General features: G+C 33.7%; 1 long non-coding RNA gene across 3 annotated transcripts in view; it reads right to left on the bottom strand.

Annotated features, from left to right (window-relative positions):
* Positions 1 to 18,319, bottom strand: part of LOC140693055 (uncharacterized) — a 36,637-nt gene extending 18,318 nt beyond the window's left edge. Inside the window, exons 1-3 of one of the 3 annotated variants that reach the window (XR_012068706.1) lie at positions 18,210 to 18,319; positions 16,477 to 16,733; positions 7,864 to 7,934 (exon numbers count right to left, since the gene is read on the bottom strand). This is a non-coding gene — a long non-coding RNA (uncharacterized lncRNA). The other 2 variants (XR_012068707.1, XR_012068708.1) reach the window with 2 other exon arrangements.
* Between the last annotated feature and the right edge of the window lie 1,048 nt (positions 18,320 to 19,367).

Genomic DNA, 19,367 nt, shown 5'->3' with positions numbered 1-19,367 from the left:
CAGTCAATGTGTTTACTAATTCTACTCGGCTCTTCTTTATACCTTTCATTTCATTTTAAACATATTTTATATCTCGAAACACTATCTTTAATTTCCTTCAATAATAAGATCACTATTTTTTTGAAATTTTGATCTTGTAGGATATTGATGTCTATTTCACTGATCATTAATTCAGGGGATATCTCTTGTTCTTTTAATTGTGAATGGTTTCTCAGCTTCTTCATCTTGCACCTACCTCTCTGGCACTGTGATTTATGGAGTATCAGTCATCTACTGCGGTCCTAAAAGAGTTTATCTACCTAATACCTATGTAGTAATACAAGTTAGAAAATGGAAAAAAGAGAGAGAGAGATGAAGAATTTTAAAGAAGGGAGAACAAAAGCTTTGAAGACATTGTATAATGAATAATAGAAAAGCAAGTTGAAGCAGAAATCTGATAAATAATAATAATAAAAATATTTTTAAAAATTTCAAAGGGATTTAAATGGGGGTATATATAATTGCATAAGAAGTAAAAATTAGGAGGGTAATGGAAAATGGAATAGGTAAAACAGATTAAAACATGGGGGTGGTCAGTGTCCTCCTGGAGACTGTGAAATTTTTCTGTATTCATCCTGTTTTGGAATCTCAGCCTGCTGTTTCCTGAGACCCTCCATTGGAGCCCCCATCTGTGGTGCTCCCAGGGCATGTCGACAAGCAGATAGCTCCTAAACCCAACACTGGGTCAGGTTCAGCTCTCTTTACTATGGGCTGGCTTATCACTGCCCTGCCTGATGCTGCAGTCAGATGTTGCAGACTGACAAGGCAGGATTGGGCATCACAACCTTTCCCAACACCATGGTCAGGGGCTGCATTCCAGCCCAAAATGTAGGGGGCCACATGCACCCTCAGGGTGCTGGTCACTCTGCTGCACTGTGACACTGTACTTTCTGCCTCGGGTTTGCACAACAGAAGTGGGCTCAGGGTAGACTGAGTATCTGCCCTGTCCCTGTTCTGGGCCAAAATCCAGCTCCTTGTTTGTCTTGGTGGACAAGATCTCTGAGAAACCAGGACAGTAGTATCCTATCTGCTTCAGGCTGTAGGCAAGTCTCCATCTGGCTCTTGAGGCATCTAGGTTCTTAGGTGTAGATGCAGGTTTTGCCCCCACTGTCACCTGGGTGCAAAACACCAGAGGTTATGGTGGCTGTGTCTTAGCCCCAACTCTCTTCACCTAGAACTTTTTGCAGATTTCCAGAGATGGGGATAGTACCCTTCCCCCCAAAAGGGCACATCTGCCCTGTCGTTTTATGGAAGGCCCAGGTTGTTCTGCCCTTTGCACCCACAGCAATGGCACAAAGCCTTTTCCATTCCACTGGGATGCCTCAGTGCAGCCATCCCCATCTTCCTCCCAGCTCGGACAGCAAGGCCCTGCCCCCTGCATCTGGGGTGCATTTTTGGCTGTGTTTCAGAGTGATCCTCTGTGCCTGTTAACTTAGAATTGTCAGTCAAATTATACTTTGTAAAGGTCAAACCTTGGAGGCTCCCCTTCTGTCCTGCCAAACTCTAAGTTGTAGAGGGGAGATACAGTGAATGAGCACCAGTCCTTCTTTGCTGCTCCCTCCCCATGGGATCTGTCCCACTATGTTTTGCCTTTTCTTCTTTCTTTCTTCATTTCTCCTACCAGATTTTTCGCACCTTTATCTATTGAAGAGGACAATGTTCTGGCAGAGTTTTGCAGGTCCTCTGGTTAGCTGAGTGGGTCTGTGGATGTGAGTCTTGGTGCATTTGTGTGAAAGGGTGAGCTACGGGCATCCTTCTGCTCTAACATCTTTGCCTCCCCCCCAAAAAAGTCTCACTTTATGGTGGAAGATAAACATAGTCTGGAAATAAATGGAAATGATATTCCCTGGAAATGACAAGAAAGTGCAGATTGCAATGCTCAACTCATAGGAAATACATTTTAAAATAAGGGCCAAAATGAAAGAAACATGAGATTATATAAAGAAAAAGAGATCAATAAAAAAATAGGGTATTACACTCATTAAATTATATATGGACCCAACACCATAGATCCTATGTATAAAAAGAAATTTTAGTAGACAACAAAGAATTAATTCATTATAAAACAATAATAGCAGATGAGTTTAAGACCTTATTATAATGATGGCCAGATCATCCAGAAAGAATATCTGTAAGAAAACAGAGGTCTTAATAGCATATTAGATCATTTGAACCTAACTGAAATGTTAGACACTGCATCAGAAAAGCAGAACACATAAACTTTTCAAGTGTGCACAGGATGTTGTCTAAGGAATTAACCACACATTATGTCATGAAATGAGCCTCAGGAACTTTAAGCAAATATAGATTACAGCAAGTATTTTTACATACACAAAAGTATGAAACTATGAATCAACTGTAGAAAGAAGAATAGGAAAAGCACAAACATGAGGTCAAACCACATCCTTTAAAAAAATAAAATAAAACATGTTCAATGATGAAATCAAAGAGGTAATAAAATCATACCTGGAGACAAATTACAATGACAACACAGCTTCATAAAATGTATGGGTTGCAGCAAAGACAAATCTAAGAGGGAAGTTGAGAAGAAGCCAGGGCTTCTACAAGGAACAAGAAAAACCTCATAGAAAGGACAAAGCATACCACCAAAAATAACAAGAAATAAAAGAAACAAAACCCAAAGGCAATAGAAAGAGAAATCTTTAATGATTAAGTTGAAAATAAATAAAGTAAAAGTTGAAAAATAAATTACAATTCATATCATCAACATCTTTAATTTTTCTTAAAAATTTAACAAACATGTAAGCATTTAGCCAGGCTTATCAAGAAATACAGAGACTGGACCAAAACAAAATAAGAAATGAAAGAGTAGAAATAACATCTGATATTTCAGAAATACAAAAAAAAAAAGGTTATGAAAGCACTATGAGCTTTTACATGACATCAAACTGGACTACCTAAAAGAAATGCACAATTTTCTAGAAATGTACAGCCTGCCAACAGTGAAGTAAGGGAAAACTGAGAACTTGAAAAGAGCAATCAGTATAAGTTAAATAAAATCTGTAATTTTAAAAACACCCCTTGAACAAAATGCCTGGATGCATTCCCTAAAACCACTTTCCCCCCAACTATTTTAAAAAATGAAGATAGAAGGAAAATTCCCAAAGTTATTCTATGAGGCCACCATTACACTGATAACAAAACCAGTCAAAGAAAATACCAAAAAAAAAATGAAAATGAAAATCCAATATCCTAGATGAATATATATTCAAAAATCCTCAAAAAACATCAACAAATTAATCCAGCAATACATAGAAAAGATTATACATTATGATCAGTTGGATTCCTTCCAGAGACACAAGGATGGTTCAACATACACAATTCAATCAGTATGACAATTATCTAATAAAGGAAGGACAATATTCACAAGACCATGTCAATACACGAAGAAAAAGCACATGAAAATTCAACATACATTAACCTTCAGAACTCTCATGAAAGTGAGTAAAATGGGAACATCTCTCCACATACTAAAGGCCATTTATAACAATTTAAAATACTCAGGGGAAAGGCTGAAAGCCTTCTGGGTAAATTCGGGAACAAGACAAGGGCTCCTACTGTCACCACTTGTGTTCCACACTAATACAAGAAAGGAAGAGGAAAAGAAAAAAAGTAAAAGAAATGCAAAATGGAAAAAGAGGCCAAATTTTCACCAGTACTGATGGCATAAAAATCTACATAGAGTGTCCTAAGGGCTCCACACTGACTATTATGAACAATAAATAATTTCATTAAGGGAGCAGGGTACAAGATTAACGTAAAAAAGTCTCTTGCATTTCTACACATTAATGAAGAGATACCATAAAATGGACATTGAAAGCAATAATGTTTAAAACCCCATTCCCCAGAATATTTTGGATTAAATGTAGCAACATATGTGAAATATTTACACACTGAAAATTACACAACATTGACAAAGAAATTAAAAATGTTTCAAAGAAATGGAAAGATGTCTTGTGCTCTTGGATTGAAATGTTTCAAAGAAATGGAAAGATGTCTTGTGCTCTTGGATTGAAAGATGTCTTGTTAACATGGCCGTACTACAGAAAGAAACCTACAGATCAAGTGCAATTCTTGTTACGAAGCTGTAGTATTTTCTACAGAACCAGAAATTAAATAACTCTAAGTTTTACATGAAACCATTAAAAATTGCCAAAATGATCTTGAGGAAAACAACATATCTGGAGGTATAACCCTCCCGGACACCTTACTATACTACAAACCTACAGTAATAAAAACAGTATGGCATTGGCACAGAGATATAATCAATTAGAAACAGATAGAGAGCCTAGAAATAATTCCACACACCTATGAGCAATGAATCTATGATAAAAGAGGCAAGAGTACACAATGGAGAAAAGACAGTCTCATCAATGGATGGTGTTGGGATAGCTGGACATCTACATGTAAAACAGTGAAATGAGAGCATTCCCTGACATCATATACAAAAATAAACTCCAAGTATATTAAGGACCTAAATATAAGACCTGATATTATAAAACGTCTAGAAGGGAATGTAGGTGAAACCCTATTGGATATATATCATAGGAATATTTTCTTATATCAATCTCCTAAGGCAAAAGAAATAAAAGCAAAAATAAGCAAGTGGGACCTAAACAAACTTGAAAATTTCTGCACAGCTAAGGACAATATCAATGAAGTGAAAACACTGCCTGTGTAATAGGAGAACATATTTGCAAACAATGCAAGTGACCAGGGGTTAATAGATGTATGTTAATAGATGTAAGATGTATTTAGATTACACAACACAAGGTGAAAAACAAAAACCCAATCAATAACAAGAGCAGAGTACCTGAGTTAATATTTTTCCAAAGAAAACTTACAGATGAGTAACAGGCAAGTGATAAAATTGCTCAACATAACTAATTATTAGGTAATTGCAAATCAAAACTGAAATGAGTTATCACTTCACATAGGTCAAACGGCTATTATCAAAAAGTCTACAAATAGTAAGTGTTGGAGATGATGTTGTGGTAACAAATCTCTTGTATACTCTTGGCAGGAATGTAAATTGCTACAACTTCTATGGAAAACAGTATTCAGATTTCTTTAAAACCTAAAAAGTTAACTACCATATGACCCAGTAATGCCTCTCATAGAAAAAAATCTGGGGAAACACCCTAAATTGAGAGGAACCAATGTTCCCAATAGCAGTGTTTATAATATACAAGACAGGGAAGCAATCCAAGAGTCCACAGTAGACTATGGACTTAAGAAGATATGATGTTTCTATAAATATGCCATAGAATATTACTCAGTGATGAAAAAGTATAACACTATGTTATTTCAGCATCATGAATGAACCTAGTAAATATTGTGCTTAGTGAAGTAACTTAGAAAAAGACAAAAGAATATAACATAATTTATATGTGGAATATAAAGAATAACAATTATCAGTTTACATCAATCTATAGCTATCTTTTGATAGATGACAGATAAATAGATGGACAGATACATACATACATGGTAGATAGATAAATAGATAGATAGATAGATAGATAGATAGATAGATAGATACATGGATAAATAGACAGAGACATGATGGAGAGGTAAAGAGATTAGATAGACAAGACTTAAGCAGGCTCAAAGATATGGGAAAATATTTATGTTTACCAAAGCGGAAGGAAAAGAGAATTTAATGGTAGGACATTGACAGATACAAACTAGTATAAATAAAGGAGAGAAGCAACAAGAATAATCTGCATAGGTCAGGGAATTATACACAATGGCTTAAAATAATTGTATGTTACAATCATTTTAATAATTCATAATGCAATAAAATCTACAAACTGGTAAAAATAACTATGCTTTACTTCTGAAACTACACAATATACTACATCTACTGTACTTCAATTAAAAATAAAACATCTCATGTGTAATTTAGTCCTTTATCAGCTGATAGAAGCTTCCTTAAATATTATTTTATTTTTAATCTTTACCTTTTATGATTACTGTTTCAATTTATTTCTTTTACTGCTATGAACATGTAACCAGTTTGAAGTATCTATATTTATTGCAACTGATTTCCTATTTTTCTCTCTTTAATCCATATATTATAGTAGCATTTAAAAACATACCCAAAGAAACAGTTGCAAATTTCTCGTGGTCTCTCCTTAGCATTTTGGTCAATGTTTTGCATATTTTTGCCATTTTATATTTCTTGGAAAGCTTCTTTTTTACACCTATTATAAGTTATCTCGGTTGTTTATTTTACCTCATTCAGGTATTGTTTGTCTGTTAAAGTCTTTATTTTCACTGTATCTCTAAGTGATAATTGTGTAAGTATTAATGGGTGAGACATTTTGTATTTTAGTATTTGAAAATGTAATTTTATTTACCCTTGGCCTATGTTTTCTTCTCAGAAATCTGCTGATAGCCTAATGGGGGTTCATTTGTAGATTATCATAACTTTTTTGGATGCTTTTAAAATTTTACTCTGTCATTGACTTGCCAATTTGCATATGACATATCTTGAAGGAGGTCCCTTTTTCTTATAGTTATTGGTGTTGGCTCACGGACATGTATATCAGCTTCTTACACAGGTTCGGAAAGTTATCAACTATTACTTCTTTAAATAAACCATTAGCTGCCTTCTAAATTTCTTCTCCCTCCAGGATTCCAGTCTAATGTGTACTTCCTGAAGAAGTCTGATGGCTATTGTAGAATTCCCTCACTTTTTAATATCTTGAATCTCTGCCCTCTCCTATCATTTCTAGTTTTGTATTGGTGAGTTTGCTAATCTCTCTTCCACAAAGACAGTCTACTTCCAATGCTTTCTGTTGCTTTCTTCATCTCATTTATTAAATTCTCCTGGTCCTCCAATACTATTTGGTTATTTTATAGATTCAGTCTCTTTGATAATGTATTCCTTATCATCATTTCATTTATTCCTGAGCTCACTAAACTGCTTTCTTAGTTTTGTTTTTTGTATTGAGATTCTGTATGACACCTATTTGGATTCTCTATTAGTAATGTGGCAATATACCATGACTTTAAGTTTGTTTGCTGCAGGGTTGACATTGTGTGTGTGTGTGTGTGTGTGCAGTTGCATGTGCGTGTTTGACTGTGTCTGTGTCGGTGACTTTGTGTGTCTATCTGTGTGTGTGCACGCCCTATAATGTTACTGTGATTTGTCATGGTCTTGATAAGTTATTTCTCTGATGACACTAAATAACAGATTTTGAGTTGGAGTCCTTGTTTTTGTTTTCTGGTTGTTTGCAAAATTGCACAGATTTTGTTTTACTTACCTGAGCTACCTGTGATAATATTTCAATCTGGCACTTTGCAGTCACTATTTTCTGGATAAAGATATGTTTTCATTGTCACTTCTTAGACTTCTCTGGTAGTTAATGCCACTCTTGTCACTGGGACTGTGAACCCTTCCTTTTATTTGATATCCCTTGAAACTCAGTGTACTCAGTGAGGAAACATGTAAAGACAGGTGGGTATTTGGAATCAGGCAAGTGCCTTTGCCATGTCCAGTATTGCAAGGTAACATGTCTCCACCACTGTGAATGGGGAGTAGGGACAGTGTCATGAATGTCTGAGCGTCTGAAGGATGGAAATTCTGTCTCCATTGTGGGTCCCTCCTAATTACATGTGACCATGAGCACTGGTGAAGTTGGAGGTCGAATCTGTGCGAACCACTGTGACTCTGTTTCTACTGGGTTCTCTGAACTTGTGGACTAAGATATCTTAGTCAGTGGGCCTTGGTTGCAGACACCAAATCTGCTCTTCCCTTAGTTCAGCCTCATTTGTGTATTTTAGTCCATCAAACTTTACCTGTTCACATGCCTTCTGGATTATTGCTTTGTGTTGTAGTTATTTTTCTTCAGATGTGAATGCTTTACTGACTGTAGATGTAAGGGGAGAGACAAAAATAATTTAAACTTATGTCACTTTTAAAAGTATATACTTTTTCAAATGAAAGCTTAAATTCTACTAAGGACATTATAAGAACAGTAAAGAAAGTGAACAAATCACATCCCTTAATATCATAGAACTACAAAATATTTTGTTTTTCCTGGGGTTTTTCTTCAATGTTTTTTACACCCACATACACATTTTACTATAATATATCCATATAACATCTTTAAAATCAATTAAATTATTAAAATATTTCTCTGTGCTGTAAATATAGCCCTTTTGGTTTTCTAATTTATTACCAGTATCTTGCACATTTCTGTCTTCTCCATCGTTCTTCCCTGTCCCCACAGGAAACCACTACTTGGTACACTACACATATATACGTGATTCTGTTTCTGTTTTTTTATGATTATTTCTCTTATATCTTTATTTTCCTCATTTAAGTGACAACATAGTGTGTTTTTCTCTGTATGACTTATTTTACTATGTGCAATAATCTCTGGGTCCACTCACATATTTCCAAATTGTAGAGTTTTATTTTTTAATATGACAATGACTTAGTATTTATTATGTTATCTATATCTCACATCTACTTGAGCCAATCATCTGTTGATAGGCAGTTGAGTTGTGCTTCTATCCTTGGCTACTATAAATGATGATGTTAAGAACTCTGTGGGTAATTTATCCTTTAAAGTTAATGTTTTCATTTTTATCAGATTTATAACAAAAACTGGAATTGTGGCTACATATAATGTTTCTATTTCTAGTTTCCTTAGCACTGTCCACACTTTTATAATAGTGGATGCATCAATTTATATTTCCACCAACAGTGCACCTGGGTTCCCTCTTATTGATATTCTTATTAATATTTGTCATTTGTAGAGTTTTTATTAAAAGCCGTTTTGGTTGTTGTGAGATTATGTTTCATTCTGGTTTTGATTTTTAATTTCCTAATGAATAGCAACAATATGTTTCTTTTTATGTGCATGAAAATCATCCACATGTCTGTTTTTGAAAAGTTTCCATGAAGATCCTTCAACTGTTTTTAAGTTGGGGTCTTTGTTTATTAAATATTTTGTCTAATATGCTATATATATATTATGAATATTAACATCTTGTTGGTCTCATTGTCTGAAATTTTTCCTTCTATTCTGTCTGATATCATGTCTTGTTGAAGGTTTCCTTTGCTCTGGAAAAGGTTTTGCACATCACACATATACAAGAATTAGAATCCCTGTGTCACATAATACATCTATTTTTTCCTCAGTAAACTAAAAACTGTAATTGTTAGTTTTCCTTTATGCTTGAAATTTGAAGACAAATCAAAAATAAACATTGCTATGATTTATCTCAGAGTCACTTCTGCTCCTGTTCTTGGTCAGAAATTGTATAAATTTGTGTTTACATTTGGGAAATTAATCCATTTTTACCTCATTTTTTATACTTTGGAAGGAAGTGCTCTTACATCTTCATTTTACATGTACTGTCTACTTTTCTCAGAACTACTTGTTGAAGAGACTGCCTTTTTTCCATTGTATACTCTTGCCTTCTTCATTGTAGACTAATTGACCTTAGGTGTGCGGGTTTATTTTTGGACTCTTTATTTTGTTCTACTGATCTATGTGTTTCTTTAAGTACCATATTTTGATGTATTGATTGCTGTAGCTTTGTAGTATGTTATAAAGTCAGGGAGGGTAATGCCCACAGTTTTGTTCATTTTTCGAAATACTTTTAGAAAATGTGGGTCTTTCAGATTTATGTATAAATTTTAGTATTATTCTCCTTGTTTTTTGAAGAAACGTATGGATTCTGTGAGAATGAAAATTTGCTAAAAGAAAAAACCTGAGAAAAATACTAAAGTGTGGAGGATAAATCATGCAATATTAACAACAAATGGATTGCTGAATAATTGAAAGAAAAAATATATATAAAACATGACAATCAAAACAAAATCCATGGGGTATAGCACAAGCAGTATTAATAGGGATGCTTATAGCAAAATAATCCCACTTATACAAATAGGAAATATCTCTCTCTTATAAAATATAGTTACCAGCAAATGTTGTAGAAAATAATAAACAAACTTTTTGCTAGAAGGAAAGACAGCTGAAAGGACAGAACATAATTAAATAAAATAAAGATTAAAATAGAAACATATAATCAAACTAAATAATGCCTTTTGAAAGATAAATAAAGTTGATAAACTTTAACCAGACACAAGAGCAAAAAAGATAGTTACAGATTAATAAGCTCAGAGATGAATGAGAAGTTACATCTTATTTCAAAGAAATACAAAGCATCATAAGATGATACAACAAATTATATGCCAATAAAATGGAAAGCCTAGAAGAAATGGACAATTTCTTAGAAAGAACTAATCTCCAGAATGGAATGAGAAAGAAAATATGAACAGATTATCACTAATGAAATTGAATATGTAATTAAACCAAATCTTCCAAGAAACAAAATTACAGGCCTACACAGATTCTCAGGTGATTTCTGCCAAACATTTTGAGAAGAGGTTTCACCTATACTTCACAGAGTATTCCAAAAATTTCGAGAGGAAGGAAGGCTTTCTACCCCACATTTCTGTATCACACCACTAGTAAAACTGGAACAAATACCTCAAAAAATTAGAGATTAAATACTACTGATAAGCATAGATGCAAAATCATCACTAAATTGTTAGCAAATCAAACAATATTTTCAGAGGATTATACAATATGAATAAGTCCATTTTTTTCTAGGGATGCAAAATTGATTAAATACCCACAAATTAATCAGTATGATACACCACACTAACAACCTGAAGAATAAAAATTATATGGTCACATCAATAGAGTCATAAAATGTTTTGATAAATTTGGTATCTTTTTAAGAATATATTTCTCCTCAAAGTGGGTATAAAGAAACATACCTCAACATAGTTAAGGTCATATATGACAAGAACTCAGCTAACATGACACTCACTGATTAAAAGCTGAAAGCATCCCCAATAAGAGAAGGAAGAAGACAAGAATGCTCATTCTTACCACTTTTATTCAGTATAGTACTGGAAATTCTAGCCATAGCTATCCAAAATAAAAGTAAATAAAATATAACTAATTAAGAAAAGGAGTAAAAGTATCTGTTTGCAGATGAAATACTTTAAACAGAAATCCTAAAAATGGTGCCACAAAATTTCTAAGAGTTATCAACGCATTTGGTAAAATTTCCGAATGTAAAATTAACATACAGAAAACTTGCATTTCTACACACTAACAACAAGCTAATAGATAGAGAAAGTGAGAGAAATATCACTTTTACAGCTGGATTACAAAAAACAAAAAAAAATCAAGAAATGTTTCCAACCAAGGAGTTAAAAGACCTGTTCTCAGATAACTGTATAATATTTACAAAAGAAATTGAAGATAATGCAAACAGATGAAAGGATATACTGTGTTGGTAGATGAGAAAATAAATTCTTTAAATGACAGTACTAGCCAAGAAAATAAACAAATTAAATTCAGTGCCTATCAAAATACCAAGGGCATTTTCAGAATTTACAATAAATAAATCTAAAATTTACATGTAAACACAAAATAGTTGAAATCAATTAAAAAAAGAAAGAAAAGAAAACAAACTAAAAACACAAACGCTTTGACAAAGAACTAAGAGGGTGTATCACTGTCCCTCATTTTAAACTACAATTAAAAGCTACAGAATTAAAAGAATATGGTAGTGGCACAGAACAAACAGAATAATGGAACACAAAGAATGCTTCAAAATGAAATCAGACACTTATGGTCATTTATCCCATTACAAAAATTGAATATAGAGTGGGGGAAAGGCAACCAACAGGCATATGAAACCGATCAACATCACTAACCATCAGAAAAATGCAAGTCCAGAACACAATGAGATTTTCTGTCACTCCTGTCAGAATGACTATTATCAAAAAGATAACAAACATAAGTGTTCATGAGGATGTAAGAAAAACAACCATGATGCACTGCTGGAGTGAATGTAAATATGTGCTGCCACTGTGGAAAACAACATGGAGATATATCTGAAAATTAAAAATGAAATATATACCAACATTTCCATATCTGGATAATTATTTCAAGAAAATGATAACACTAATTAGAAAAGATAAATTCAAACCTATATTTACTGCAACATTATTCACAATAGACAGGATATAGAAGCATATTTATTGCTCATCAATAGATGATTGATAAAGAACATGTGTGTTTATAGTATATATATCTACCCAACTTAAATGCAGATTTATCAATATTTATATATACATACACACAATATATATTTATATGCACTATATATATGCACACACACACATAAAAATACAATGAGTTATTACTCAGCTCTAAAAAGAATAATTTCTTGTCATTTGCAACAAATTCGTAGATCAAGAGGGTAATATGCTAAGTGAAATAAGTCAGAAACAGAATGACAAATGCTGAATGATTTTATTCATATGTGGAATTTAAAACAAATGAACATAACAACACAGAAAAGGAGTTATAGTTATAGAAAGCAACAGGTTGTTCACAAGAAGGAGGGAAATGGGGTAAGGAAAAGAAAAAGTTGAGGGAAATTAAGAGAGAAAATTTTCCAATTGCAAATTAAATGAGTCAGGGACAAGAAATATACTGTATGGGTATTAGTAATTAACAATAAAACTTCTTTACATAGCAACAAGTCATAACTAGGTATATTCTGGTGAGCAGCTTGAAATGTATTAAAAACTGCAAACAGTATGTTGTGTAAGAGAAACCAACACAGTGTTTAGATTAAAGTACACTTCAAAAACAAGGAAACATTTTTATAGAAAAAAATTAGACTTGCAGTCAACAGAGGCAGAGGTTGGGAAAGGAGAATTTGATTAATGCACTCAAAATCTACAAACCTCCAGCCATAAAATAAACGTGTTGTAAGGATGTCCCATAGTAAAATGAAAATTACAACTAATAGTGCTTTATGTGCTAAATGAATGTTGTTAAGAGAGTAGACCATAATGTTTCTCATCACAACCAAAAGACAAGTTGTATTTCTTTCAAATTGTATCTAAAAGAGATAATGAATTCTCCCTAAAGTTGCTATGATATTTATTTCATGATACTTGTAAATCAAATCACTATCCTGTGCACCTAAACTTACACAATGTTTTATGCCAATTATATCTCAAAAAAAAGTGGAAGAAAAAATGGAAAACCAATGGTCATTTTTTCCCATGTCATTTCTCATGATTGTTTTTGCAGCAAGAAATCTTGAGTCATGATATACTTATCCTAGGTAAAAATACTAATAAATAAGTGATTCTAATAAATTATACATAAAGATACTAATAAAATTAGTGTTTTGTCATGCCTTAAACTTTCTTCATGTTAAAAGCCCACTGCTTCTGTAGGCAACAAAATATCACTCTGTATATTCATCTAAGATTAGAGAATGGAAACAAATGGTAACCCTGGCTGCTTTTGCTGTGAGTGATAAAGTTCACTGTCTCTGACCGAAAGTCTCATCTCCACGACAGCATCTGTAATAAAGGAACCTGCTGGGTTGCTAAAAATCTCAGCATGGTAAAATCTCAGAACTCCTACAATTCTTAACTGTTTTGCAATGGGAATGCAATACTGACTAAGACTTGATTTTGGATAACAATGTGGTGTTTTCTCATGGTTGCAACAGGGGATGTGAGGATAATCCCTGAGATCCACAAGAAACATTCTCGCTCAAGTGCTGGGCAAAGAACTGTAAAGGTTCTGCATTATTAGGACTGAGGACTGCTTTCAAAATGATGACTACGCTCACTCTATTCCAGGTAGTCCAAGGAAAGAAAGGTTATTGCAATTTCTAGTTGAACGGGAATAAGTCAGTGGCTCAGTTGCTATAAATAAGACAACGGCTGTTCAAAGCCATAATAAATTGTGTCAACAATGAGAATAAGACAAAAAAAATTAGACATAAGCTTAAATTAAAAAGGAGACACAGTCCTGTGCTGGGCTCTGGGGACAGGAAAATGTATATACCTCAGTCCAATTCAAGGGTTCATTATAATGGCCCTAATATCATCTTGGGATTCAATGAACAGGTAACAATTAGTATACTGGGAGAAATAAAAACTACCTATCCCTGATTGGAAGGAAATCTGGTGGCTCAATGAAACTCTTAACTCACAGAGATTCTGCTAGATGCAGAGGAATAATTCACTGATGACTCAAATAAGACAAACAGTTGCTGCTTAACAATCCATTTTCACACACACACACACAATGGTAGACATATTTGTTGTACTTAGTGGGAAGAATTCAGTGGGCAGGTCTCAGATAATAGTTTTCAAACACCAGACTACTTTTCTACTTTTGCCAATAGTCTAGCTTTTGCAAGGTAGAATACTACAGATGGACAAATAAACAATATTCTTATTTAGGATTTCTAATTTTGAAAGTAAACTGTAGCTTTTCACTTTTCATTATAGAACCTTGTTAATATGATCGTGGTAAGAACCACTGTCTGATAAGAGAGCTGGAAACTAGCTGCTGAACCAGCCCATCTGAACCCCAGACTGCTAATGTAAGCAAAAACATAGCCACCATCAGAGTTGAGCTCACAAACTTAAAAGCTTGAAATTTCTGTTGTAGGAAAAAACCACTGCTGTCCAGACAAAGTTCTCCTGCTGCAAGTGGGCTATTTTCTTCTCTTGGTAAATTTCATATTGGTGGGATGTTGCTACAGCTTACCCTGGCCCATTTGCCTTTTCTCCAGATTATCAAAGGCTTTCTTCACAACTGGTGACGCATTTTCAGGACTGAATCTTGCCATTTCAGTCTTATCAGCTGACACTGACTGCATGATTATGAGCAGAAGCCTTAGGCTCCCTGAACTTGCCTACAATTTTTCCAGCATTTCAGGGCATTTCACATTCTGAAAATGCTTCACCTTTAATTTTAAAATAATGGGAAAAAGTCAGAGTCTTCCATGAATATTTTATATTTCTAATATCTGCAGAAATTTGGTGTTCTTGCAGTTAGATAAATCTTTAATTCCACTACCCTCACTTCCTCCTACTCCACACATTTTAGATTGCAATTGGGTTACTGAATATGACCACTCCAACCAACGGGCTAGTACCTCTAAGATGCTTCCTGTGTGAAAGTTAGAAGGGGCACAATTTATGTGGGGTGTATAAACATACATTAAATATTTGCAATGGCACTGTCTCTTCTGTGTAAATTTCTGATTCTAAGAAGTAAATTAATTAGAAGTCAGTATAGTTATTGGTAAGGGGAAGAGAATCAGCTATTTTGGGGTGGGTGGGTGATGAAGAGACAGGAAAAATTCCAGCAAATGGGAATGGAATGCTTTAGGCCTCTGGAGCATGAATTAAGAAGAAAATAATACTTTTTCTCCTGTACCTACTTCCACTTACTCTCTTGAGTTACTAGTCCTTGGACTATGAAAAGAACTAGTTTGTGGTGAAGAGTAAAGACCATAACGAAATATTTTGAAAACCATGAGAGTTTTGTTGTTTCAGGAAAGTAGATTTTGCTTAAAGTCAACATGTATTTTTCGTTCACTAAATAGTAAAATTCATCCTTTGGCATGTGCTGTGCTTACTTTGCTGGTATACAAGTTAGACAAGGAAAGTGGGATAGACAGAAAACATCTGGAGGAGGTGGTTTCTGTGCTGAGACTGGAAAAGTGTAAGTAGGTAAAAGGAGGACACACAACTTCCAAGGATGAGCTGGAGCAAAAGTGGTGAGGTTGGAGCTAAAATAGTTGACAAGCATTTGCCTGGATGTATCTCCAGATACAGTGAAACATTAAGATATGCCAAGGTAGTCAGATGCCAATTTATAAAGAACTGACTAAACTAAGTTGAGTTTGTGGGCTTAGAGTTGGAAAAGCATTAAGTGCCACCCTGAGGATGTAAGCTGGCCTTTGGCTGGAACAGAAAAGCAATATAAATTATTGACTAGAAAATATAGTGTAGAATCTTGAGGGCAGGGAATGAAAGCACCCATTCGAATGCTTTGAGAACAGCGCAAAGAAGACCATTGATAAAATTACTTCTTAAATTCTACCACGTGCTGAATGTGCCATCTGAGACTACATCATGTGACCTTTATGATTCCAGGGATGACATAATAGAGACCATGATCCCTGGGCCGATACCTGCATTTATCTCCTGTTCCAACCTATCCTAACTTAACACTTTTAATACTTTCCAGTATGAACCAGAAACCATTTAGTACTTTTCCCACTCTCCATGTTTTAGTCTTATTCCAAATTCTTCCATTTTCTCTTCTTCCTTACAAGAAATTATTTAAATTTACTCCCATATTGTTTCATAAAATGATCATATCAAATATCTCTTTTTTTTAAATGGTAACTTACTCCCCATTTAACTCTTAATTCTATTAAAAAATAAAACGAAAATACAGCTACACATCTATGTTTATCGTTCAAACAAGAAATTGGCAGATATTTGTCGACATTTTTCAACATCATTTTAATCTTTGTTACCTGTATAATATGGTAATCCTGTGGTAGATCAGTTGTAATTAGGATGACGTTCATAAACTGAAGATGGCTGATGAGTTGGCCTTGAAAGAGAGGTAGCTGATGTATCAGCTATCACTGGCACTAGAATCCGTGGGTTGCTCCCAGGTTGAAGTTTATAAAAACGACCTTCATTGGCAGATATGTTGTGATATGTATTTGGAAAAGTATAAGGCTCCACCATCAGTCCAAAATAATTGCTCTGTATGGGAGACAATATGCTGTACAGAGAAGTAGAATATTTAGTTGTAATGAAGTTCACAACACGGCCATTTGCTTCAGTTTAGCTGCATTGATAGTGCCAGTGGACAGTGGTCAACTCATTTAAAATAGCACGTTGATCCACTGCAATTTGTTCTGTTGGTCTAACTGACCTTGATGATGGAGGAGAAAAATCACCTCTGATAAGGGTAGTTGTATCACCAATTATCTGGGTGGTAGAGGGCCTTCTTATTAGAGGCATGTTAAAATTTGCAGTAGGTTAAAAAGCACTTTCTCCACTAGCGTTAGCCACAAAACCAGAATTATGATTATCCACATTACCCCCTGCTTTAAAGTGATTCTTTTTGAAATCTTCAGCCAATGAAGATACCAGAGAATCATTTTTAATCCCAACTCTTCTATTTACTCTAAGTAAAATCTGGGGACAGCCTCATTTAAAATTTGGATTATGATAGAACTGCAGCTACAACCAAAGGTGAAAATTTTTAGTAATATTTTAAATCAAAATACAAGCCAAAAATTAGCCTAACCTGTAAATCCTCAGATTTCACGTTTACAATGCAAAGATAATATCATCAAAATATGAACATTGCTGACGATATTTTTAAGTTTCTTGTTTGGAAACTACACATTTAAATAGAATAGTCATCAAATTTAAGAACGTAGTATTTGCAGTAATGGTTTATGCCACGTTTTAAAAGCAGCATTAATACCTTTATTTTGATTTCTGTTAAGATTCAGAGTTTCAAGCAAAGTTTCTCATAATTTTGACTTCTTAAGGTACTGTCCTCATTTTTTAGAAAAAATAAAGTATTTTAGCCTTAGTAGTTTAATACAATTTTCAAAATCTATCTTAACATTTATATTACCATAGGATGATGTACAGAATAAAATTTTATATATAAGTTACCAAGTGGTATCTAAAATTTCTGTATACCTTTCTTAAAACAGAGACTTCTTTTTCTTTTGCCAGAAAGTCAACTAGACAAGCAGATCTTTGAAAATTCTGCTGCACTTTACCAAACCCATAAAGGTTAAGCTGTCTAACTAAACTTTTCATACTTCGAATTTGAAATATTCTGAAAGGGGGCTTTCTTTCCAAAACTTCCTTCTTAAAGACATCTTCATCAATCACTATGGAAGGTCCATTATCACCCCACCAGATGGATTTAAGTTTGTCACTTGCACCTTTTTTCCAGAGTTTTCTTGGAAATGACAGAGAACGAAAATCATTATCTTCATCTGGTTCAGAGACACAATGTATGTAACATGGTCTTTTAATCAAGGATCTTTCAGACAAATACTGAACAGCATTTTCTTCAATCATAGTCTTCAAGTCCAAGTCCACAAGGAATGTTTGATTACACAATAGAGATCTACCGGGGTTTCCTGAACCAATTGGTCCATCTTTATGAGACACAACTTGAATTTCTGAAGAAAAATATGCCATCTAAAGTAACTTTATCTACAGCTACCTTTTTATTCTGCATGATTTTGAGCACTGCATCTTCAAATGCTGCTTTGGTAGGCCTGCACAGATAAACTGCTAGGCCATCACAATGGTTCTCAACCTGAGTAGCTGTGACATCACAAAACGACTGGTCTCCTAGCAACTCAAGTGTAATGTTCAGTCAGTGTTTACTTCTCATTTATCCAGTTAAAATGAAACATGTAGGATGTTTATTTTTATAGTGTGATCTGCAAATATTATCCACACAAAATCTTTTTAATAATTTAATTTTGGGGTCTATGAAATAAAACCAATATCCATCCTTTTGTACATAAATTTACACCAGATTGGGGAACAGAGTATAAATAATGCAGAAAATATATAAAATAATTTTAAATTTTGGAATTTACAGTGAAAACTGTTTAAAACCTCTACATAAAATTTATAACACTTTCATGATCAGTTGTAATTAAGGTGAAAAATAATTTGATTTGGAAATGGAAGTATGTATTTATCTGTGTACTTTACAATAAATAACTCTATATTCAAAATATTAGCAGAATAAATATCTGTTTATTTGGTATGTTTATAAATAAATGGTAAATATTTATGAAATAAAATTAGGTTAAAATAAGCAATCAAATTTAAGAAATCCCAAAGGGGGGAATTTTTGTTTTAAATTTCATTTCATTGCTATAAGTAAAAAAAATGTAATTTAATATTCTACTTTAAAATTACAAAAGAGAACATATTATTGTATATTTACAAATGTTTATGTTTGCCATTCTTTCACTCAGAGGTTTTTCAGTCGCTAGAAGAAATAAATTTTTTGTCATGTTTATTATCCATACTCTTGTGGGTTCTGTTATGTGTTCCAAAATGATGTTGATAAATACATTTATGCACAAGATCCTTGGTTCAATAAGCAGTGCCTCCATTAAGGGGCAAAGAAATAAACAATCAAAAACAAAGAAACAACAGTATATGTGGTTTGGGGTGAAAAAGACCAGGCAATTCATTTTAGGTAGCAGTACATTTCTCAGTTCTGAAACAGTTGGCATTGTTAGTATAATACGGCATTTTAAGGCAAGTGTTTTGTTCACTAATTGTAAATAATAGCTATGTTCTGTATCAGTAAACTGAAGTAAATGCTGTTCTACAAAACTTTATATTTTTATTTAGT

This window comes from Vicugna pacos, unplaced genomic scaffold, assembly GCF_048564905.1.
Source record: "Vicugna pacos unplaced genomic scaffold, VicPac4 scaffold_19, whole genome shotgun sequence".
Lineage (NCBI taxonomy): Eukaryota > Metazoa > Chordata > Mammalia > Artiodactyla > Camelidae > Vicugna > Vicugna pacos.
Note: the sequence above shows the minus strand (reverse complement) of the source record. Positions and strands in the feature narration are given on the sequence as shown.